The sequence below is a fragment of the Vespa velutina genome, chromosome 3 (genome assembly GCF_912470025.1).
Source record: "Vespa velutina chromosome 3, iVesVel2.1, whole genome shotgun sequence".
Lineage (NCBI taxonomy): Eukaryota > Metazoa > Arthropoda > Insecta > Hymenoptera > Vespidae > Vespa > Vespa velutina.
The window spans coordinates 12,153,853-12,177,913 of record NC_062190.1 but is presented as its reverse complement, the minus strand read 5'-3'; the positions used below and the strand labels follow the sequence as shown (position 1 = coordinate 12,177,913).

At 44.3% G+C, this 24,061-nt stretch overlaps 1 protein-coding gene across 1 annotated transcript in view; it reads left to right on the top strand.

The window, feature by feature from the left end:
* Positions 1–24,061, top strand: part of LOC124948170 (basement membrane-specific heparan sulfate proteoglycan core protein) — a 90,772-nt gene that overhangs the window by 25,381 nt on the left and 41,330 nt on the right.

Below are 24,061 nucleotides of genomic sequence, written 5' to 3'. Positions count from 1 at the left end.
CGAACGATGAAATGCTCAAAAAAGTTCTCTCCTTTTTTCTCATTTGTCTCCTCGAGAATCCGAAGGAGGAAACGAGGAAAGATACGATCGCGATAAATCAACGCGATAAGAATAGGTGTATATTTACCGTTGTCGATCTTAAACCTCTCTTCTTCTCGTTTTTACTCGCGTCGTCGTGTCCGCTGGCTGGAGACGGAGGACGGAAAAATAGAAAAGAGTGAAACGATTTCATATAAATAACCGGAGACACGCAGCTCGTCCTCGGTCTAAGCAAGAGGTCGTTTTACTCGAGTAATCGCGATATGCATGCTTAATCAATATTCAAGTATTCACCAGACTGAGGAGGATTTACCTCCCTGTTCTACCCTCTTTTCTCTCTCTCTCTCTCTCTCTCTCTCTCTCTCCTTCGCTCCCCCTTCTTTCTTTCCCCCTTCATCTTTGATAGGTAGGAATTCGCTAAACTACTTTCGTGTCGTCTCCCTTCTTCCGTCTTGCAATATGCCAGTGCGGACAATTATGAGTCGTTGCGGGAAGCTAAGGTAACTGGGACCACGACAAAATGAAGAGAGACAAGGCTGGAACGAGAGTAAAGGCTGGAAAAGAGAGAGAGAGAGAGAGAGAGAGAGAGAGAGAGGATCGTTGGGGTTATCGCACGCTAGGCACCACCACGACAAACGTCAGTACCCGCCCCTTCGAACATTATTCAGATGCGTCCTTCGACTCTGTAAGCGCTTTAGGTACTCACGTTTCTATGTATTTTACCTTTTCTATCCTCCTCGACGTGCTTATTAGCGATAAACGTAGCGTATCTTTTCTCGAATCGTCACCTAAATAAAGTAAAATAGATTGGTACGATTTCAATCGAATTTCACGATCGTCCGAATAGACGCAAGGCGTTAATAAGATGCATCGAGTTTGTTTTTCGATCAAATAGATAGTGATGGCAGAAACGTTGCCATATGTTTGTTGAAAATTTACCAAGAATAGATATTGCGTAGCGCGCAGAGAGGTGGTTTCTTGTAATGACCCCTAATGCTAGGCCCTGGTACTAGCTAAAACTATTTTGAGCTCGATCGTTTCGTTGGAGGACGGTGTCCTTTGTCCTACGGAAAACGACGTTCTCCGAATCCTGGAGACTGCGTCGCCCGATAGGAACGATCTTCGATGCCCCGTAAACGCTTCTTACCGAGGAACGTATATATTCTCCGAATACACACACACACACACACACACACACACATATACATATATACATATATACATATATACATATATACATATACATATATATATATATATATATATATATATCGATCTCAAGTAGAAAATATATTGTATGATTACGTTGAAAAAAACATTTGTCAAGTAGTACGATATTGAATGATATTGTGCAACGTCGGTAAATAAATACGTTTCGTCCCTTTGCTCGTTATTTACGCGTTATTTCATTCGACAAAGAGTAACACGGCCGTCGGATGCTTTTAATCCGGAGCTTTTCCCTTTGTTTTTCAAAATATTATGCTATTTCCATTATCGTCGATGGGCGGACGAGCGCGAAAGAAATAAGTTTGCCTTTATCGTCGTTCGATATGCATTACAACGGGCATGAAATATTCCAAGCTAGGAATGATTTCAAAGAGCTCGAGTTTTCGAGCTTTCTCTTTCGTAAAAGCGTTCTTTAACCTTGCGTTTGTTCCTCGCGTCAGAGGACACGGGATCTAAAGTAAATAAACGAAGGGTAAATATCGACGCGCGACGTCGGCTCAAGATTTCGTAACGATAAGGCTCACCTATATTATAGCGTAATCGTTGTCTCGTTGCGAGCCTTCGCTCGCATCCAGTCTCGCGTGAACGTTTCGATCACGATCACGATCGCATCTCTTTTCGACACGAAGACGACCGGTCGATTCGACGACAAAGTCGATCGATCGAACCGACCGACTACGGTTTGCGTTGACATTGTAATCAAATAAAATCAAAAGGTCTAAACCAGCGATCTTTTTCTTTAAACGCGCCTCGCCATTGAAATCGATAGGATTCTAAGAAAAGTTATTTTTTCGTCGGAACTAATCATCTCTTAATCGTCTATCCGTTGGAGACTACATAAATCAGCCCTCCCCTCCCCTCCCCCCCCCCTCCATACTTCCCTCCCTCCCTTACCCCCGATTATATTGCGTCTCTCTGGGCTAATAGGACTGAATAAAAAAGAGAGTATGTTTACATTCGACGTCGGCCACCCTCAAAGGATCATATTTCATCGAAGCGTTTAATGGTATTCGCTCACGCACGAGTACGTTCTATCTCCTGCCGACTCGCTTCCCGTTGAGGGTTTTCAACATAAAAATTTGCTTTCCGAGTACGATTTTCGTTGTCGTCGAAGCAAGTAAACGAGGAAGGAAGGAAGGGTGAGAGAGAGAGAGAGAGAGAGAGAGAGAGAGGAGAAAAGCAGGTCATTTTAGGTATCGCTCGTCCGCGCGGCGGCAAAATTCATTTTTGGTTGGTCGCTCCGAGAGGGAGAATTAAACGCGTATCGCGCTGGCAAGGGGGATACCGCGGGGGGGGTGGGCGCAGGGAAAGGTCGGAAAACGGCGGATTGGTAGGCGTTACCCTCGGTAGCGAGCTCGTAACGAAGGCGACGAGGAGGGGGAACCTTCGGTTATTTCGCTCTCGGTACTTCTCGCAAGTTGAAGCAATTCGGTGGCTTTTTTGTAATTTACGGCGATAATCGCGGGCACACCGGAGTCGCCGAGAGAATGACGCGTCTTCCTAACCGAGCAAGTTTAATCGGTTCCCGTGAGATGCCCGCTGCGAATTTCGAAAAGCTTTCGTCGAAAATGCGTTTACGTGGAAGACGATAAGTTAATAGCGAATAGATCGCCGCGGACGTGGTAGCACTCGTCTCGACGTATACTTATTTACCGCGCTCGTACACCGTTCGTTAAATTCGCTCGTCCGCGCGAAAGAATGGATGGGTGGCAAATGGATGGCGATGGTTGAGCGACCAGAGAAAGAGAGAGAACGTCAGCCGCGAGGGACTCGGCAGACAGTTGAACGAGTCCATTAGTATGAAAATGTGATATAAGATAGCTTTGAATAAACATGCAACCTTTCCTTGGCTCCTTCCTCTGGATTCTCTCTTGGCCGAGGCGAGCGACGTACTTGCGATTACTTCTCTTTTCCCCCTTTTCCTCGTTTCTTTCGGTCCGTTTCGCCCTTTACTAGCTGCCTCGGCCGGTCAAAGTCCGACTCCGCCGTCCCCCGTGTAGTGTGAACCTCGAACCGACAGCCTGGCAAACTTATTTTATTTAAACTTGTGTAATTCGGAATGCGAATACCATTCGCACGCCTTTAAAAGCGTGCAAATCGAAGTAACGTATTTTCGATGACATACCGGAGAATCGAAGGACTTTTCTCCCTCGGTCTTTGACCTTTCCCATCCATCCTACCCTCCCCCTCGGCCCCTTTCCTTGTCTTTTTCCGACGAAATAGTTGGATTATTTTTGCGCTAACGGATCGATCGGAAAGTGGATAGGTATAAGTGGGTCAACGGAGGATAGGACGTTGAACTAACCGCGACGTTTGTTAGTTAAATACCACGGGATCCATTAGAAACGAGCGTTTCGTCGTTATCCTTCTTCCAAACCGGCTTTCCTTGAGCGAGATATCGATTTATCGTATACGTTTGAAATGCGAACTTGCGCGTCTTCTAGCGCGCTATTCGCGCCTTCTCGTCTTTCACATATACGCGTGTGACAACAAGTCACGTACTCTCGGCACTTTTAGTTTCTACGGATCCGGAAAGATTTCAACCGAGCCCGCAACGAACCCGTTTGCCGAATCGTTCCGATAGGGACCAATCAGCGGACGAGCTTACCTCCTTACGAACGATCGTGCTCGTTAACCGAAAGAAAGAGGAGTAGGACATCCAGTTCCTCCTAAGGATATAAGATTATTCTATAACGACGATGGATAATTGTTTTTTTTCCAACGATAATCTTGCATTTTACGGGAAAATTTATCGTAAGCGATAGGGAACGGCGAAGTTGGTCGAAGCGTCAGCGAGATCAGTCGAGTCTGGCCGAGGTTCGCCGAGGCCGTGCGAAGGGAGGAAGCGCGCCAAAGGGACGCGCAAAGCCGCGCTGGGTGCGCTCGGTGGTAGGCGCGCGTGCTGTCCTACCTGCGAGACCACCCACGCTTTTCTCCTCTGACAGTCATTCGTTCGAAACAACGCGGTTCGGTTGCTTCTTGCGCTCTTATCTCTCGATCGCGTTGCGATTTATCCAATAGAAAACATATATATATATATATATATATATATATATATATATATATACTAGGACATAGTAAAAAGCGATCCTTCGTCTTGGTACTTATTTCCACTTACTGTTGTCACGATGTCTCTCGCCTTCGAGCGTTTTCCTCTTTTTCTCTTCTTTTCGTTTTCTTAACCATCAGAACAGAAATCCTAGAACCTAGTTTTAAAGCGTTTCTCGCGTTCCGTAAAACAAAAGTGATAGTTACTTACGCGTAATCGCATTCCACGATGCATCTAATCACGTAGCGCGCGTTGCGCCTCTTTTCCCTTCTATTCCGCTCTTGGTTCTCGTAAAAGAGAGATGGATCCGATCTAAGCGCGCTCTCTCTCTCTCTCTCTCTCCTCCCTCTATGGATTTCCGAATCGTGGCAAGGGACCGTGTCGTCTCGTGCGCATTGAAAGATTTTTTAAAAGTAGAGAAAGCGATGCGTGGGTCGATTATCGAAAAAAATAGAGCGAGTTAGAGACGGCCAAAGGAGCTATGTCGGATTAATTTAGTCTTGGATAATTAGCGGTTAAATAGACGTCGAAGGGAAAAAGGCGTTTCATCGGAGGGTATTATCTCGCATGGCATTTCTACCACGCCGTGTACCACCGAGTTAATCGCGGGAGAAGATCGGCGCGAGGGGCGCGGGTCGGTGGGCGGGGGAGGGGGGGGGGGGCCGGAGGGGAGTTTGGGGCAGGCGGGAGCGGAAAAAGGAGATCCAAAGTAGCTTAGTGCCTCCCACGCTTGGCATCGCGCGCGTTGACAGAAGAGGTGGGGTGTGCCGTAGACAATGTCGGCCGCGTTCGTTCAGTTCATGCCGAGGAGAGTAGCAGTTTGCCAGTCTGTCAGGTTCGGCCAACGCGGCAGCTACGTCCTTTTTCTCGCTTCGTTTGGCGATCCGAGTCGTCTCGATTTCTATCCTTGGTACTATCCCGGTTTGCTCTTCAAATCTATCCTATCGATTGCGTAGAGCTCGCTCGTTCATATTCGATTTCTCGAGTCGGAGGCTCGATTGCGAGGCACACCACTTTCTTCCTCGAAGCGTATAAGCCGATAAGTCCCTTTTCTCTCTCTCTCTCTCTCTCTCTCTGTTTCGTTCAGGAAAATCCTTTTCCAGAGCGAAGACGAGCTCCAAGGAGAAAATGGGACCGAAAAGGAAAGAAAGGGGCCGGCGTGTGCGTTAGCGGTGGTAAAGAGACCGCCACGATTTTCGTCAAACGCGAGGTGCTGCCATTCAGAAAATAATTAAAAATAATTGAAAACACAACGAGAGAGTACGCGACAAAAAGGGTTGGGGAAGGGGACTGCCCGTTGCTGAGAGGGCGCATTGTATTTTCCCATACCGCTTGCTATTTCCTCCAGCACCTTTCTCCGTCTTTCTTTCCCCTTTCGTTTTCTTTTCCCTTTTCTTTCCCAATGAGCTTCCAACGGCTTTGCTTTCGCACGACTCGCTTTCCGCTCCCCTCTCTCTCTCTCTCTCTCTCTCTCTCTCTCTCTCTCTCTCTCTCGTTTTCTTTCCCCTTGCTACCACGAACAAAAACCAAATTGTCGCTCGCTATAGATACGGAAGGTAGAAAAGAAAAAAAAACGGGGGACACGGGGGTTTTTGTAGGGATAAAGGAAAAAGTTCAAGAGAAAAGCAAGCGTTTGCTCGCGTAAACCAAAGGACGAAGCGAGAGAACGAGCTCGAAAGAAGAAGAGATCAGCCGGAGTAGATTCGAAGGGGTCCGTCGTGACGGGGGAGAGAGAGAGAGAGAGGGAGAGAGAGAGAGAGAGAGAGAGAGAGAGGGCGGGGGAGAAGGGAGGGGGTGGGGGCTTCGCGAGAATAGCTCTTCGAGTTGCGATACTGCCGCGGTCCGGTGGTAGTGATGGTAACGGTAGACTAGTACCGTAAGGGAGAGAGAAATATCGTGTACGTCGAGAAATAATTCACGTTGCGGCCCGCGTTAAATATTTCACGCGCTAAACGCTTCGGACGTACGAGCGAGCTTTTTCCTAGAACGAGCGAGCGAGAGGGAGAGAGAGAGAGAGAGAGAGAGAGAAAAGATCCGCTTTCGAAGGTACACCTTGCGGAAAGGTAGTCGATTAAAAAAGCAAGATTAGTCGCGATCGAGCGCGATTACGGTAACGTAACGTAGACGCGCTTGGGATAGACTATATTAACGAGCTGAATTCCGAAAGAGTTTTTATCTTTTTCTTTTTACTCTTCGTAAACGTTTCGTATATCTAAAGTATATCTCTCAAACGATCTCTTTTAGTCGTATCGGGAATTAAAAGGGAATCGTTTCTCGAAAAAGGACGTTGATTTGATTTTCTAGAGGCGCAAGTCCGCCGCGAATAAAACGTTAGCCGCGATTTTGGAGAGCGCGGCCGTCAAATGATACGGCGTTCGTCTCGACGACGATCGTGAAAAAGGATATGAGAAGCGAGATGGAACGACCGTCGAGAAGCGTCCTCGTCATCATCCTCCTATTGGCCTTGACGTCTTCGAATCTCGCGGAGGAAGCGAGACAGCCTTACGGAACACGCGGCAGAGGTAAATCTATTTCTATAAAGTTTCATCCTCGGATTTCGCATTCGAGAGAAGAAATCTTTTTTCCTTTCTTTCTTTCATGGAACGCTCCCAAGATACTCCTTTCGAGGAGTAGGACAATTACGCGCGATCTATCCTACGCAGAGCGTAGTCTCTTTCGTTGTTCTCTCCTCGAGGTCCCTTGGGATTTCTCGCGTTCGCGAATTCACGCATTAAAATTTAAGCGACCCGGTTTCCAGCTCCCGAGCGCTATTTACGATATATTTTGTTCTCGAGTAACGACGTTTAAAAGGCACACATATCTATCTGTATATAGTTGCGTCTAAATCTCTACGCGAGTAAGCGATAATAACCATTGTCGAGGACTTTTCCTCGACAGGAAGATGTAGGACGCGCTCTTGTTTTTAATCGAACGATGCTTTCGACGATTTCGAGTTCGTTACTTGATTTTTCTCGCGTTAAAATTGGTATCGCGAAAAGAATTTGATTAAGAGACAACTCTCGTAGCTGTACGCGTGGGATGCGTGGGAGGAAAAGAATTTGTCGAGCTACTCTTTGTTTCTCGATTATCTTTCGCGTTCCGCGAAACCACGATAGATATCTATGCTCTGTCGAATTCGACGGCACTTGTTGCACGAGAGAGAGCGAGAGAGAGAGAGAGAGAGAGAGAGAGAGAGAGCGAAGGGAAGGGTTGCCAAGAAGAAAGTTTCACAGTTGGAATCCTATTTGTCCCCTCCCTTTTATTCCGATCGTCGCGTCGGCCTTTGATTCATTCTCAACGCATCGTTGAGAATCGATGTAATCGTAATAATCGATTCGATAGACGTCGATCATTTCTCAATACCAGTGAAATTATCATAAATGCTTTTGTTTATTATTAAAATGTACGAAAGATATTTTCTCACGTTCGTTTTATCCGCCGAAAAGGAGAAAAGGAAGATCGATAAAGGCGAAGAGTCTATAAAGAAAACAAAAGTGCTTCGCGAATTCAATGACTGGTCGGAAGGAATGTCGCGAGAACATGAAAAATTCATTGTCGCCATGCCAACGACAACGAACGAACGAATCTCGTAGTCGCGTTACAAACTTCAATTACGGATTCGTAAAGTTAAGAATAGAAAGAAAAAATAAAGTTGATTGTTTACGGACCGATGATCGTCCGTCGACCGGCGTTGGCGGGAAGAAGGTTGTTTCTTTAAATTCGCAAATTGCATCGGCGCTCCCCGTTCTCGCGATAATAGATTTTCTTTTTTCTTTTCTTTTTTTTTCTTTTTTTTTTTCTCCCCATGTACTTTCGTTCCCCCTCCATCTCGCGTCGTTCGCTAGCATAGCGCACAACACGCGTAGCATTTAATTGCACGACCTTATGTATTTTCTGAGAGTAAACCACGCGATGTTTTTCCACCGAGAAAATAGGGGATAACGTCAAAGCAGGGTGGGATAGAGAGGGAGAGAGAGAGAGAGAGAGAGAGAGAGAGAGACGGGGATGGCGGCGGTAAAAGCATAAGTCGGATATAGGGTTTGCGCGCGCGCGCGCGCGCGCGAGAGAGAGAGAGAGAAAGGGGTGGTGCGTGAATATCATTTTGAAAATGAAACAATCGCGCCTTATACGAGGTACGGTGGTCGTATAAAGGGCATGCATTATGTCCCCGGCTCGAGCGGAGGCTGCTGCCCGTTTTATCCACGTCTACTACGGCGAACGTACAGAACTTACTTGGCTATCTATGGAGAGCTCGTAGTAAGCTCGACTTTGCGCGACCTCTCTTCCACCTATTTAACATATTATTTTCCACGAGCGGCAGATGCACCGCGTCCACCGAAATTGCCGACTCGCCTTTTCCTTTTCTCTACAACTTTGTCGCCTCTTTACGTATCGCACCAACGTTTTCTTTTTTCAATCAAGAAAATTTCTTTACCACGATTTTCGTCGTGGCAGCGTGAAAATATGCGCTATATGAAAAAAATCGTTTTCTCCGTCTTTTCTCCTTTCTTATTTTCTCCTCCTCGTCTTTTCCGCGTTCTTCTTCTTTCCTGAACGGCCAAACACTTTTCTAACGATATCATTTTCCTACTTAAAGTTTTCCACGCGATTTGTTGTTTCGTTTTCCACGTGGAGCTACTTGTTATTTGCACATTCCAACAAAATATTCGATAATCGACGGATCCCTCGAACCATACGGATTCTCGTAAACCGTGAAAAAGTTTTTCCTGCGAATTTCGACACAGTTTTATCTATCCTTTCTCGCGAGCCATTCGTTATTCTTTCATAGGGCGAATCCGCTCGGTGGCGAGAGAAGGAAACGATAAAACGTTGCGGCTAGTCGCCCTTTTGTATTTCTCATGAACCGATCGTCGCATCACCGATACATTAATATTTCCTATCGTATGGTTTTAGCTCGCCGCGCATCAAAACACACCTGTGTGTGTGTGTGTGTGTGTGTGTGTGTCTATGCATACACACACATATATATATATATATATATATATATGTGTGTATATATATATATATATATAGAGAGAGAGAACGCATTAAGGTTTCACATACGTTCTGGAAAAGATCGAGAGAATGAAGCATTTGCGGGTCTATTCGTCTTGTCAGATATTTAATTTATTTAGGTAGGTATTAAAAATCATGGAGAAAACGAGGAGATAATTATATTCTTCGAACAGAGTACTTATTCCTCCCGATCGATCGAAACTCGAAAGTAATTTTCGTTCTATCGAAAACAAAGCACCATTCGATGAACGCGTACAAGTCGAGGTTATGGATTGGCAGTTATTTCAACACACAAAACCACGAGTTGTACCGAATCGATTATACTTTTTTAATCGGAACGAAGTACTCGACTCAAAGCGAACGGATCTTCTGAATTTTTAAAGAAACCAACAATACAGAATTCGTAGAACGAAGCAACGTTTGGTTTACGTAGAAATGCTCCTCGTTAGTCTCTCTTTCTCTCTCTCCTCTCGCTTTTATACCTCAACAACCTTCGAATTTCTGTGAGCTCATATAGGGAGCTAGCAATGATTCCGTAAAAATCAAACGATCTCTCTTCGGGGTCCTAGCTGGGACCTAGGACCTATTCTTTTCCTTTTTCTTTCTTTTTCTCTCTTTTTCTAGGTTCTTCACTTTTTTCTTGTTTTCCATTTTTCTCGTTTTACCTTCTTTTGTCTAAAGCGACCATAAACCGAGAAAGTTTGTAGGTCAACCGGCGCGGAGCGAAAACTAGGGGTTTGAAACCCCCGCGGATAATTAACATCGAAAGATCGCTTTTATTAGAGCATAAATTCCTGAAACCTATATTAAAGTGATAAAATGCGGCCAACTCCCACCGGCCGGTTTCTCTCTTCTTCTATTCTTGATAATAATAAGAGAGCAAACAAGGACAAGGCGCTCTCTCGAAATAATAAATCACGCTCGTTCTTTCCCTTTTTCGAACGGAAGACGGACAGATTGGAGAACGTAACGGGACATAATATTCCAGTCGGAATATTCGAAATGCTTCAGAGAGAAAGAAAATTCATCGAAGATTATTCGGAATAATTGATGGGCTAACGATAAGACGAAAAAGTTGGATCTCATGCATATTGCGGCTCGATTAAATCCCATTAAACGATCGAATTATCAGGCGGACATTGCGATTAAATGCACTCTTCCTTTTTTTGCTTTCCCCTTCCTTGTTTTCTTTCTTCCTTCGTTCCTTTCTAAAGGCAAATCTATCATTAAATTCAGGCTCCGCGTAGGCGACGGATAATAAAGGGTAAAATCTGCGACAATGACTTCTCGATCTTACCTTTTCGTCGAAGAAGAAGAAATGGAACATTTCAATCGGCATCATTTAACTCGGTAGGTAGATTTATCGGAAATTCGCAACTCGAGGACGCAAATGAAAGAGACAACCAAGACGCTATCCGGAATACAAAGCGGTTTCTCGGCATTTGTTCAGTTATGGATTAGAAGGCTCGATAGGCGCGAGAAGAATGATCCTTCGGGGTAAAATGAAAATAGGTCTTCCATTCGAAACGTTCTCCTCCCTCTCAAAAACAATTTCTCATTTTATCCGATTGCGAGAGAAAACGGAATCCCACGGACAGCCAAGAGACGAGAAAGACGGATTACTAATTATTTCAATCTCTGTTGCGCGTTTAGACGAAGCGTCGATCTCTTCGAGCTTCGAACGAACTCGAACGCTTTTCTCGCTCGTTAATGTTACGAACGAAACTAAACGAAACGAAACGAAGGATAGTTACTAGCCGGTAGGAGCAACGTCTTCTCTTCCTCTAAATTGCTTATTGGAACTTTCCTTGTCTCTGGTCGTCCTCTCCGCTCTCGGCTTCCGGGGGAGCTTTCTTCTCCAAATCCGCTTTTTATTCGATTTTCAACATAGCAAAGCCCTTTAACGGGTCTTCCACGAGCCTTATTAACTCTTCTGCTCGAACGAGAACCGATCGTCGTTCCTCCCTTTTACTCTACTCGTCGCGTATAGCTCGTCCAATATAGAGCCCGTTACGGGGCGCGTTCGTTCGCCGTTCTACAGCGTAGATGTGTACGGCCAGAGGGGGGGAGAGAGAGAGAGAGAGAGAGAGAGAGAGAGAGAGGTGGAGCTGGAGACTACCCTGGAATTCGCCAAGAACTGGAATTCGAGAAGCGAAGACTCTTCGGAGAAAATTTCTCCTTCGACCTCTTTCGGTAGCGTTTTCTTTCGAAAATTCTTCCTCTCCTCGAATTTTGCGCGCGAGTTAAAGAGAAATGCGAATTCGATGAGAATATCGCTTGTAGAAAAGCTGACGTTAGGTCAGGATCGAGGAGCAAAGTTGCCTCGGCTTGAAGAAATATCGGACGTTGTATATGGATGGGCGAAAATGTTGGAAAAAGAAAAGGAAGAAGGGTAGCGATAATTAATGCCATAAATTGAAAGTCTCTGCTCGCGATTCGTCGAGGCGCGACGGTTTTCGATATATCGATTCGCGGGAAGAAAGAGGGCCCGAAGGAAGGAAGGTTGCGGGAAGAGAAGGGTTGCGGCCTCCTCGAAGCGCCATCGAGTAGATGGCGGAAGTCGAAGCGGGCTATGACGTACCGCTTCCGGCTCGCACACATATCGCATCCATGTATGGCGGTCGCGCATAAAGTGCGTCGCGGCGATCGATTTTTTCATCTCTTTTTTGATCTCTCTTTATCGGCATCTTGCCGTATTTTTTACGTTGGTGAGCGTTGTCAGCAACGTTTGCTCGAACGTTTCGTCGTAACGCGCGCAGCTTACGTTACTTACCTTATTTAGCCGTAAAAATGAATGCGATAGAAGCGAGCGGAAAAAAGTACGACCAGACGTTTATTTTTTCCCCTCTTTTACTTCTTCTTTTTCTTTTGCGAAAAAAAAAAACGTCTCCCCTCTTCGGCACCCTCGAAAAGAGAATCGTCGTAAGTCTACGACATTTTCCCTCGGTTGGATATATTTGCTCTTGGGAATTATTGGATTTGCGGCTGGCTTTCGCCTTTCGTAGCACGGAGTAAACATACTTTTCGCGAGGTGAGCACACGCGCTCTTCTCCTCTACACTCTCATGACGCGACGCGACATGGCTTTTCTATAGTTGGTGGTGCGCGCGCCCAACCATCGGCGCTCTATTAGATTTCCTACTTCTTTTTTACTCGGCTCTTCCCTTCTTACGACTTTTAAGACGCGCAACTATATTCTCCCTCCTTTCTCCTTTCTCCTTCCCTTTTCGTTGTTCCAACAACGATAAAAAAAGAAGAAAAAAAAAAAAAGAAAAAGGGGGAACGGAGAAATTAATCGGCGATCGATTTATGTCTCTCGTCGTTCGGCAAAGTAAATGTTTCGTTTGAATATGCATTGGCCGTTTCCACGGCTTTTCGCTAAGCGCGTCCAACGATGCTCCAGGACGATCTCGCCTCTCCTCGCTCTTTTATTCCCCTAGTTTCGCCTCATCGGTATATCTTTCTCAGACGCAACTTGCCTTCTCGAAAAGCGCCTCCCTTCGGTCGCGATATTTACGAAGACGAAACGATTCTCGTACGCCGTCGTCATTTGCGTCGTACCTGCGAGCGATGCGAGCCCCCCCCATTGGGCTCCTTCCCATCCCTCTCTTGCATCTCGTGGAAGAATTCCATTGCGTTTTACGAGCAAAGAATAAGATGGAATCGTCGTTTAAAAGTCCCAATAGATAATAAAATATATTATACTCGTCCAAGGTGCGATAAATTATTCGTTCGGATCTCAACCTTGGCGCGTTCGAGCGTGGCTAATGCATATTGTAACGCGTGCTTCACACGTTCGTCGCCGTGGGCGTGTGCAAAGCGCCTCCTAGAGATACACGGTTAAGATGTTTCATCGATGATGCAATCGATCGAGTTATTCGTTCGACCATAGAGATATCTCTGGCTCGAAACGAAAATTTATTCGGATAGAGATGACCCTTCCTTTCTTCTTCTCCTGGACTTTTGCGAACAACATTCGCATTTATGTTTAGATCTTTCTTTACGTTTAAATATAGTTTTCAGAGAGTACAAAAGATGTTTCTTCGAAAATCTTTGACCGACGCTAAAAAGGTCATTTATTTGGGATTATTCTAACGATCGGAGTGGGTAATAGGAAACAATCGTGCCGACGACACTTTTGGATCGCGCTCGTCGTAGATCAACGTGACCTTTCTTATAGAGCGCGAACAGTTTTGACGATTACGTAAAATCATGAGGGATTAATTGTCGACAGACGGATCGAAACGTTCCAGTCGAAGGATCGTTTGTTATAATAACGGAATAATCGTGCCAAACGATTGAAATCATCCGTCAAAGATAGCGAATAAATCTCGCGGATGGATAGACGATGAATAGATGAGAGAGAGAGAGGAGAAACTTTAGTACTCGTGTACTATTAAATGGCTACGCCATGCGATAGGAATGCCGATAAACGCGTGTACGTCTGATCGATCGTTCCGAAATGTATAATGAATAGCGAAAGACACAGTCCTAACGTTCGGATGTTTCTTCGTGGCATGCCATTCATTAGTACGGTGTTCGTGCCTGTATATTTTTTTCTCCTTCTCCTTCTTCCTTTTTTTTCTTTCTTTTTTTTTTCTTTTTTTTTTTCTTTTTTCCTTCTTCTTCTTTCTTCCTTTTTTCCACGGCATTGTCAATGAGCTCGCATCGTCGTGTCGGAATCTCGAGGTCGCTATCTCGACTCGCGTGAGTTATAGTCCTCGCGTCGAGACTAACTCCGAACCTACGACTCTGTTACTTCCTTCCTTGGTTACTTTGGCTTAAAAGCGAGCACGAGAGAGCGATCTCTTCGTGTCGGAGATTCGGCCGCGCGAAGGCAGACGCGAACGTGACAGAGATATAAAATAATGATTCTCCTATTGTAAAATACAAACGTATCTTAAGAAGTAAAATGTAATGAAAAAAATCTCACTCGGATCGAGCATCGATAATTCGATCAAGTCGCGCCGTGCTAGAATCATCCGTCGACTCGCGTCCATTTCCATTGATTGACGCCTTTCGCCGCTCGAATCTATTAACCTATCGGTCCGGTTATAGGTCCGGCTTATTCGATTCGATAAAGAGAGCTCCTCTTAACGATCGTAAGTACGGTTCTTAATAAATTATTCATCCTGCCGATCGCTCCCTGACATATTACAATAGGACTCTCTCGTCTGTTCCGTAAGAGCACGGACATCGTAGCGTAGTCATTAAGACGGCTTGTTTAAATGAAAGTGACCTGGGCAAATAAGCGAGAATTCCGACGATTATTTCGCAAATCGGTCTTCCTCGATTACCTTGCGTCGTACTAGTTAAACGCGCTCATGGACGAGCCAACGTATTACCTTGAAGACAATCAACGATCCTTACTTTTTCCATAGAGGCAAATTCGATCCGGTCGTTCATGGATAATTTTTCTTGGACGAGCGAGAGGATAAGCGATTACTGTCGTAATATTGAAAAAGTATCCAAAGAAAAGAGAGGGAGAGAGGGAGGGAGAGAGAGAGAGAGAGAGAGAGAGAGAGAAAAGAAAAAGAAAGAAAGAAAGAGAAAGAAGTACGAGGTGAATTCCGCGTCGCGCTAACGCTCGATATGGTAAACTCGAGTGCTAATGGTAAAATCATTAGCATTCGACCTAGTAGTAGTTGTGCGTCCGTGCTCGCTGGCGATTCAACTTTTTGGCCGTTATTCCGAGATAAGAGGACGGTGCGGCCGACGCCACGACGGCGTCCGCGCACGGTAAATGGTGCGCAAGGAGGGAAGGAAGAAAGAAGAAATAATCGATGAAAATTGTGGGCATCTGAGACGAACAAGACGAAAAGACTTTAGCATTGACACGAAATTAAAGCGTTCGTATGTATACGCGGCACTCCTACGGCATCTACCCACTCGCGACGAGAATCGTCGCGGAAAAATCATTAGATCGCGAGGCTTAAATTTGTTCGAGACATTCATCCGCTCATATTGCGATATACGTTAAACGCGTCTAATACTCGACGGCCTTCGGGGTGCGTCCTCCTTCGATCGAGGGCAATCGAGATCTAACGGACGAGAAAGATGGGAGAAGGGGGTGACGTCATCGTTTTTCCGCGTTACGCCTCGATTTCCTGCGATGAACTCAACATCGGGCGATGCTCGATGACATAATCTCGCGCGATACGACTGACGCGCGCGCGCGCGCGCGCGCGTTTACTTATCGAGCGGAATGACTAATTCCGAGATGAGAGAGAAGGAGAGCCAGCCGACCGATTAACCTTATTAGGGATTCGTAGAGCTCCTAGTTTTGGTTACTTTTTCAATTGCTTCTTATCAACAAGTAGACTCTTATTTTCATTAGAAGAGCCTGACTGTACGAACTCGTCCAAGTGGCTGGATAATATGGACAAGTGGCGTGTAAAAGTAAAATCGACGCGATTTAAACGTTGCGAGAGAAATATCACGTCCCTTTTTGTCGCACGTCCGCGCGAGATCGTGCTGCGCCAGTTAACCGGAGCCAGATTCGTCGGCTCGTAAATAATCCTCGCGACAGCGTACGTGGAATTTAGTAAAGCGTTTACGAAAAGATTAACGCAATAACCGTTGCGAACGTTCGCTATCGGTGTCGGAGGAGCCGGAGAAAAATCAAAGCGGATTACAAGAAACCGTGCTATTCGTCATACTCCTATCCTCGAATTATCTCCGTCGTCCGACGACGATTCGTCTATTATATTTTCCTATTATTGTTTTATTACGATCGTTCGTAAATCTTTCCTACGTATCGAATCATTCTCCATCCGAGTTATACGATAAATTAATAAATCAACAAGGGAGATTCTCATAGTCGAGCGGATATTTAGATAATTTTGGAAGATTATCCGATCGGAGAGGGGGGGAGGAAGAGAGAGAGAGAGAGAGAGAGAGAGAGAGAGAGAGAGGAAGATTGGAAAATTTGTAACGATGACGAAGAGTCGATGGGAGTCACCGTACACGGAGGGACAGCGAGAGAGAGAGCGAGAGAGAGAGAGAGAGAGCGAGAGAGGATCGCGAGCTCGATAGGCGATAACGGAAGCGAGACGGTCCCTTTCGCCCGCGAGTGCCGTAAATAACGACTAGGTAAAACGAATCGTCGATAAATAAATGTTCAGAGAATGCGTTCGATATGCGTCACGTATCTCGAGCTCGAAGAGAGTGAGTAGGAGAGATCGTTATTTCATAACCGTTTGCGATATCGTTTTCAAGCTTGATTCTCGTCGTTCCTCTCTCCCTCTCTCCTTCTACCCTTGTTGACTATATACGAGTATACTATACATTCGTTCGTTGCGATTTGATAGCGGATGGACGTGAGCTCGTTGTGTTTCAGGATCGTATTTAGAATTCATTCTCTCCCTTCGTTCTCTCTCTCTCTCTCATCGACTAGTAACTATTTCCAATCGTGTGCGTTAGGTGGACGTTTACGTATCTCTCTCTCTCTCTCTCTCTCTCTCTCTCTCTCGCTTCTTGAAGACATTCGCGAATGAGATTCGTCCTTGGGCCGTTTTACAAAAGGTAGACGCAAGGACTTTTATCCGTTTAGTTTACATACACGGTATATGTATGTGTATTCGAGCCATAGCTTAGCGCGTTTACGTTTTATCTTTTACAGCCGGATAAGAAGAAATATGTAAGATTTAGCCGATTAATAATTAAAACATCTCTCGGCGAAACCGAGAAATAGACTCGCGAGCTATCCGCGTACATTCTCATTCAGAATGCGAGAGTCGTGTGACACTACTTTATCTATGTTCCAGGTAGCCCTTATTCTCACATTTTCTACAGAATAATCACACTTTACCGCTATCGTAGACATGCTCGCGTTAAAAACTTAATGAGCTCGAAATAAAAACTTTTACTCGTTATTACATCCGAATCAAGTCAATTTTACTCTATATTTTGGAGTTCGACTATCGCTGTTTCCTTTTTTTAGCGATCGTTTAATTATTATTCGACAAACACTGGAAATAGAATGTTTGAAACGTTGGAGCAATACTTTTGATAGCGGCCAAGTTGCATCGAGGTCGAATAAATATCGCGACGGTTCTCGATTCTCGTAATGCCCGCACATGATCCGTCCAGCTTGATCCCTGTATACGTAGACGCATAAAAGTTCTCTTTCTCTCTCTCTCTCTCTCTCCTTGGCAAATCCTTTATCCGAAAGAACTCGTTGGAGAAATAGACGATCGCTCTGCGAGCTATGTAACCGTGACGCCATTAGATATACTTGGGGTTTAAGGGACGCTTGTAAATTCACGATGAGTGAGAAGATCAACAAACATGACGCATACTTATTATTCGTAGCGAGTATATTTGTTCGTAAAGGAAAGGGGAGTTCTTGCAAAGTTAAATAGATTGAAAATTGTCGACTACTAAGCTGAGCAACGTTTATTTCTGGAGAGGCGCGTGCTGAAAACGCGTGAATCATAGAATGACAAAGAAAGAAATGACGAGCGAGGAGAAGCTCCATCGATAAATTAATAATTGTAAAACGTTAGGTAGGAACGTAACTCTTGAAACGTAAGTTTGACTTTGCACATTCTTGAAAGTGCACACCTACGGTTCAGCTACGGTACACCGTGTTATCGGATGATCCACGGGGGATGGCGCGGCACACGGTGGACTCACGTAATTCGCATTCCGTCGACCTGCGAACTCGCTTTAATAATGTCACGATCTCGGCTTTCTCTCTAGGATAAGGGCTTTACGAAATTGAGCTTTTTCTCTGGCATTCCGATGAAAATAGGATATCGTCGAATGTATGAGTCTACCAAACGATTCTTTCGCCCGATCGAAAGAAGGATTTTGTTTTTCCTCTCTTCTTCTTTTATCCAGAGAGAAGAAGAACCAAAGCGGGGACTCGTCTTTCGAGAAGTTTCGCCAACTCTCCGAGAGACAAACTTTGTGACTGGAGAAATCCGAGCTATAGTTCATTATCTTATCGAGAGAAGAAGAAGCGAGACGCGATAGCGAAAACGTTTCGCGGAAGAATCCCGTATAAGCAAACAACAAGCAAGCAAGCAACCAACCTACCTCGTAAGCGTTCCTCTTTTGTTTGACACACTCAACGATATTTCATCATCGGATCCTTTTTACTTCTCGAGATTGAATTTTTGCGTTACACATTTTAACGTATTACTATTCGAATCGAAGGAAAGAATCGAAGGGAAGAAAAAAGAAATAAAAGTCGTGGATAATCCGAGAAGCCATCCATTAGCTTCGGCTGTACTACCTATCGACGACCCGTTTCTTTCTTTTTTTCTTTTTCTTTTTCTTTTTCTTTTTCCTCTTCTTTGTCTTTTTTTTTCTTTTCCTTCTTTTTTTTTCTCTTCGATTATACTCGTGATCTTTAATTACGGTCATTCGTCTTAGGACGGATCGTCTAATCGGGATCCATCTCGTTTAGCAAAGTGAAAATATATACGATATAAAGACGAGCTGATCGTTTCGTTTCGTCTTATAAAAAACCTTGATTCGCGAGCCATCGATATTTCGTGTTTCTCTTTTTTCCCCTCTTTTTTCTTTTTTTTTCCGTTAACGGTTGCCCCGTTCGTTACGTTACGTCCGGTCTACGTGCTGTTGCGCACACGCACGCATATCGTTACGCGAGATTCGCCCGGAGTGATTAAAATCCACGAGCTTTCGCCGCGTCGTTAAATTTTTACTCCATCTACTTTTTTATATTACCTAGTCGCGATACGTTGTCGTTAGGTAAGCGCAGAAAAGGACATAGAGAGAGAGAGAGAGAGAGAGAGAGCGAGAGAGAAACGATCAAGTCCTTCGTTCTATTCGGAACTATTTCTTTGCAATTATTCTCGAGTATCGACATAATCGACGCAACCCAGACGCAACTCGGATGCAACTCCAATTTCACGAGTTTGTTTACTACTTACGCATTAACGAACGTTACCGAACGTACAGAATAACGATAACTATAACGATACTTTGATGATCATTCGAACGAACGACGATTGCGTATCGCGAGCTAAAAGTAAATAAAAAGGTATCCTATGTATCGTATATATTTGTTAAGCGTCGTTGAAAACTCCACGCATATATAGGTGTATCGTTTGATGATATTCGTAAATTATCTACTATGTAACGAAAATACTATAAATATGCGAAAAATACGTTTGGCATATTTCGCGAGCTTGCAACAATAACAACGAGAACGTTCGCGTTGCGTCGATCATAAATTGTACGGTTTAATTCTATGCCGTTATGCATGTATTTCCATATTTTTTTTCCTCTTTTTCTTTTTTCTATTTTTCTTCCTTTTCTTTTCCCTCTCTTTTTCCTTTTTTTTTTCTCTCTCTCTCTTTTTTTTTTCCTTTTTCATTATCTCCTTTTAGAGCGACACAGCGCTTCCGAAAGGATCAGAGTTGCGTAAATACGATCGAGTCTTGAAAGTTTTTAAATGAAATGTATTTTAGAGAAAAAATCGTACGAGAAAATCCATCGCTTGGAACGATAATAATTATTATCTCGTTTTTCCTTTCTCTCTCTCTCCCTCTCGGGCTGTAGCGTTGTTTTTCCTTTTTACAGAGCCCCTTCAACATCTTTCCTCTTAAACGACGATATCGTTCGTTCGTTCGTTCGTTCGTTCGTTCGTTAGTTTGTCACGAGCGCGCGCGCAAGAGCGAGAGAGAGAGCGAGAGAGAGAGAGAGAGCGAGAGAGAGAGAGAGCGAGAGAGAGAGAGAGAGGGGATGTCATTAATTATAGCGTTTAAATTGCAAATCGGCCACTAAAATACGTCGAATCCCAGGCGCATAGCGTCGAGCGGGCATTTCGCGTTAACGCGTCTACGACACTTTGTGTTCGCGAACATAGTCGACTATATAATATATCGTTTATGTTTGTGCGCGTTGCGTGCGCGCGTACACGTGCATGCGTCTTACGGATTGCGCCAGGACATGCTCTCTCGATTATCATTTTCGATCGAATCGAAAGGAAAATTGCTCCCGTTTTTATTACCATTTCGAGATAATGATTGCGTTTCTTTAAATACTACGACATAACCACGGCATAAACTATTTTCGATATGATATAATATTCGAATGTAATATTCGTATTATCGCAACGACGAACAAAAATTGCATCAGCGAACTTAACTTAATTATTTATCTTTAGAATCGTGCAAAACCGAGACGAAAAATAGATGATAATAATTGGAACGAACGGTCTACTTGAATATTGTACTACATAAAATGATAAGGGGCGCGAGACAAAATTATATTCGACTTTCTTGTCATTTCCCTGTGGAAATTCTTTCTTCTCTTTCGCGCGTCTACTACTCTCGTATACAGGAGGGACGCAACGCGAGATCGGTGTGCGTGTGCAGACTCTATACTAATATATATATGTATATATATATATATATGTATATATATATATATTACTGTATGTGTGTTCGTTAGGTGGAGCAGGAAGCTACGCGTCATACGCGCTTTCGTTCTCGGCATACCGAGCGAGGATTTTTCATGCAAATTTCCTTATAAAATCGATGTTAATTTTTGTAAAACGATTACCACCACCATTTATGTGACAATAATGTTAACCAAGCTCGCTCCGCCGGACGGAAATTCCGTTGACCGCGTCGTTGCGCGAACACGCCCGTTCTTTTCGAGAAAAAACCGATCCAGCGGTATTATTTTCTTTTCTTTCGATCGAACGCGATTCACGAACGAGTCGAACGCGATAAGCCGACGCGGTCGTTCGTACGAATGCGAATGAAATTCTACGTAAAGTCTTGAAAGCATATTTGAAAGCGTCATTGAGAATTTTTGTTCTAGCCCTTGGATTTTGCCGTGACATCGCTATGCTCGCCGTTTAACCGACTAATAATATTCTTTCAAGATCGACCGAGAAGACGGCGGAAGAGAAGAAGCGTTCGCTTCGTAAGAAAGCTCGCCGAGGTCAAAAGTTTTTCCGTCGGCAGTCCATTAGAAGCGGCACGGACGATTTAGCAGAGGGAGCTTCCACCGACGCGCAGCTTTTAGGTCCAGCAATTTGATGCTCGTTGCTTGTCATGCTAATATCCTCAGCTTTATATCGTACCGCGTTTTTCTTCGCGTCTTGATATATGCGCGTGTATCCTTCTCTCTCTTTTTCGTAACTCGAGCACTCAAAGTATCTACCTCGCGACGTGTATCACGCGTCGTTGAGAAAGAGACCGAGTAACTACATCCCCTTTCCGACGGCTACGTTTCTACTACGTTTTAGAGACCGAAAAAGAGATTTTTCGCAATCGTCAAATTACGGGAAAGAAGGAAGAAAGAAAGGAAGAAAAAAGAGAAGAGGAAAAGATACAAAAATAGCCGTCCATATTTTTCCCGATAAAAATGACTCCTTTACGTTTGGATATTATACTCTTCGATGTCTCTTTGCGTCTCTTCTCGGATAATTATTTTTCAAGAAGGAACGGTGAAAGAACGGTAGTAACTAGAGATAGACGTAATTGTCTCCTTCTCGATTACGCAATGCGAGAGATAAGCGTCATTGCATAAGTACACATGTCACTCGACTAACGCGTACGGACGCATTTCTTGTCTCTTCGAGAGAACAATTCGTTTCAAGGTGTTGGCTCTCTCTCTCTCTCTCTCTCTCTCTCTCTCTATCTCTCCTACGCCGTTTACCATCGTTATCTACGTGTTCCGTGATATTCTAGCGGAATCGTCTTTAGTAATATTATTAGAAGTAGAATAATTCGTTGAAACGCAACGTTCTCTCGGCAAACAAATCGGCCATTTTCTTTCGAACAAAAGACAATTTATCGTTTCTTCTCTTAGTAAGTACATACTTACGCATACATATATGCATTCACTTTTATCTCTTTCTTTTGTTCATAACATCCGTAGAGTCGTAAGAAAGGTTTTGTCAAAATCGTCGCGTCAAAGGTCGCGTTTTGTGACGTTTCTTGCCTATAGATGACGCTCTTAGATATACTTTCAAATGGAAAGAAATTCGAAACAAATTCTTCGGGTTCGACGCAAGCGTTTCTTTGTTCCGATTAACTCGAATGAAAATATTTTCCGAGCATATCCGGTGGTATCTACGCCTAAAGCTCAAAGAGTTTCTTTTCCTCTCTCTGAATTCTATAACATTAATCCCGAATGATCGCAATCTTTTTCAAGAGCTCGCTCTTCGCACGGTACATTGATAATCCGATAAAAAGGTGGCGCGTTGAAAGAAAATAAAAAGTAGAAAGATTCCACTCAACGAGGAAAAAGATATTGTCCGGTGGCCGAGAAATAAATTCGCCCTGTGACGGGAGGCGAGAAAACTTTATTCCCTTTTTCTTTTTCGCCTCTTCTCTCTCTCTCTCTCTCTCTCTCTCTCTCTCTCCCTCCCTCCTTCCTCTTTTCGCTTTCTCGCGCGCACGTCGCGCGGCTTTTCCGCGATCCGCTCGTAAACGCTCGCGGCCCGTTACACGCGATATTAATGTTCTCGTTACGATAGGTCTGAAAAGTAGAGACACGGTCTCGGCGAAAGACAAAGAGAGAGAGAGAGAGAGAGAGAGAGAGAGAGAGAGAGAGGATCCACTCGGGGTTTCGCGCTCGTTGACACAGAATCTCAGAGTAGTAATAGTAAATTAGTCCAACCCGAAACATCGCCCACATTCTTCGCCCTAACAAGACCAAGTACAATTAAATCCTCACGGGGAACAATGTCGCTACTTTATCTATGATAATTATAGCCATACGTCGGTCTTCTTTTTCGAATTGAGTCGAATAAGAAGGAATATTCCGATTAGATATACGAATGCGTTACGAATTCGTATATCGTTTTATCGAATTGACGGTAATAACAAGGAATAAATATATGCATGTACGTTTGGGCGAAAATTGAAAGACTCGAAATAGAGACCGACTCACGATAGAACGGAGCGCTGCCTCCTATATATTCGTACGCGACATGGTATTCACGCATTTTTATTGCGCGCTTTACTCGTCGCAAGTACTCGTTAGCCTCCTTTTTATCGGTCACGCACGAACCCAAGTTCGTCTATCTATAACTATTGGGTGTGTTTTACGCAAATAACTTTTCTGACGAGTTAACAACGAAGAAAAGAAAATACAATGTTTTGGATCCTAACTGAGGTGGAACGAAGGAATAGAAATCGATGGATGTTTCGATTTACCGAAAAAGAGTCTCTGACTAATTGACGTTGCGTACCAATCTCGTAGAAATAATGAAAAGGAAAAAGAGAGGAGGAGAAGGGAAAAGATATTGTTTCTCGCAAACTACGAAAGTTAGGCATGGAGTCGATGTGACAGCGTTATCGAGGTGCATGCAATTTCGCAAACTTTTTAACTTTGAACTCGCGTTAAGATTAAGAAACATAAAAAAAAAAAAATCGGAGTCATAAAAATGTATATTGTAAACATGGACTTTGGAGACTCTGGCCGTTCGCCTCGTCCCGCCTAATATCTCCTTTACCGTAGAAAACTTTGGCGCGGTGCATCCATTTATCGGTCGACAAGAGAGGGAGAGAGAGAGAGAGAGCGAGCGAGCGAGGACCGTTTTGACGATTCGCTTTTCGTTCTATCCTTTTCTCGTCGAAAGAACGTTTCTTTTCAAAAGGCTCGCATCTATCGAGAATCGAGAGATGCTTTGTAAATAGGAGAACGAAAGAGAGGCGCTTACGAAGGTATTTCCTAGACGCGCTAGCTCGCGTTGCAACGCGGAGGCACGAGGCCGACGAGGCTTTAGGCCGTTGCT